Raw genomic sequence first — 1,764 nt, 5'->3', positions numbered from 1 at the left:
TTTAAATTGTAGACTAGACTACCACTCTCTGTATCATTAGGCAGTGACTCATATGTAATGTTATGTTCTGAGCTGACTCCCTGCCTATTCATCTCAGCAAACGCTAAATAACAGCAAGCAATTCAATCAGGAAAGCCAGCAGGAAATGTAAACACAATACACTAAAAACTAGATATGCTGTAGTTCCCTGGGAAATGGACTTATTTTAATGGTTGTCTAAACTTAAAAAGAAAAAAAACATCTACATGTAACAGAAGTATAGGAAAATAGGTAAAGGGATAGATAAATGTATTTATATGTATGTATGTATAAGCTTATGTGTATGGAATTTTGCAACAAAGAGCATTCTTTTTTTTTTAATTTACATGTAGAAAAATTAGCTAATAGATGATGGCTCCTGACGACTTGCTTATTTAAGGGTAATTTTAAGTCTCAAAAAAATAATGTGGTTTAGTATCTTTCTTCATTGACTCTCATTTCAGTTCTCTTTCAAGCACCCATTAGTCACTTGTATGCTTCCAATTTCATATAGGTGAATAAAAAATGTGATGGCATACTTTTCAATGGAAACAAACAATATTCATTAATACCTGTTACAGTTTGGATAAGTGTTGGTTCCTCAAAAATTCATGTGTTGGTCGCCAGCTTTGCGCAGTGACAGTACCATAGCCAATGAGGTTTATCCAAGGCGCGATTATTGCTAATTGAAAAATTCATGTGTTGGGACTTGGTTGTACCGTAAAGATGATCAGTAAACCTTAATTCTTTCATGCTGTCCCAGAGTGTGGTTTTTAGGTGTGAGAGGTAATTAGGGTGGGCCCCTGTGATTGAGTTCTGTTGGGTTTAGAAGAAGGAAAAGGAGACCAGAACAGAAACTTAAAGATAGACACTCTGCTCAAGATCATGCCCTTTACCATGCTGTAGCCTAACCAGAAATTGGTCCCTTGACCTTGTACCTTCAAACCATGAACTAGATTAATGTCTATGTCTTAATAAATTTATCCAGTCTCAGCTGTTTCTATAAATAATGAAACAACAGATCAAGGCAGAAATTGGCATATTTGAGCAGGATTCTGTTGCTAGAAACATCTGAAAATGTGGAAACAACTTTGAAACTAGGTAATGGGGAAAAATTTGGAAGAGACCACCAGGAAATGTCTACAGTCTGGTGAAGGCCCAGGAGAAGAATAGTTTATAAGTGATCTGGAACTTTTTAGAGATTGGTTAAATGGTAGGGACCAGAATACTAATAGAAAAATGGACAATGAAGTCTGCTCTGAGGAGGTTTTAGAGAAAATGAAAAATATTTCATTGGAAATTAGACAAAAGACTATGTGCATTACACAATAGTGAATAGTTTTAATGCAAATATTTGTCCGCTAAGGCTTTGTTGAATTTTGAATTTAAGAGTGACAAAGATCTGGCAACTGAAACTTGAAGACAAAATATTAGTTCACTGGGAAAAGTCATGACATGTTTTTCTGTGCAAAAATGTTTCCCCATGATCCAATATATTATAGAAGGAACTGCAGTTATTGTTAGCTGCATTCAGTGAAATGGGAGAGTAAATAAGATCAATTTTTGCTGTTCCCTTGGACATCAGAACTCAAGCCTTGTCTTACTTTAGACTTCAGGATTTACATGAGCAAACCCCCAAATTCTCAGGCTTTTAGCCTCCCACTGAGTTTCAGAATCACTTTCCCTGCTTCTGTGGCCACTGGACTTGGAATGACCCTCACTCCCAGGGACTCCAGCATGGCAAAG

General features: G+C 36.5%; 1 non-coding gene across 1 annotated transcript; it reads left to right on the top strand.

Moving 5' to 3' along the window:
* The first annotated feature begins 643 nt into the window (after positions 1-643).
* LOC114006858 (U4 spliceosomal RNA) lies at positions 644-783 on the top strand. Its single transcript, XR_003548527.1, has one exon. It is a non-coding gene; the product is annotated as a U4 spliceosomal RNA (small nuclear RNA).
* Positions 784-1,764: the final 981 nt, after the last annotated feature.

Source organism: Tupaia chinensis, unplaced genomic scaffold, assembly GCF_000334495.1.
Source record: "Tupaia chinensis unplaced genomic scaffold, TupChi_1.0 Scaffold000093_1, whole genome shotgun sequence".
Lineage (NCBI taxonomy): Eukaryota > Metazoa > Chordata > Mammalia > Scandentia > Tupaiidae > Tupaia > Tupaia belangeri.
Note: the sequence above shows the minus strand (reverse complement) of the source record. Positions and strands in the feature narration are given on the sequence as shown.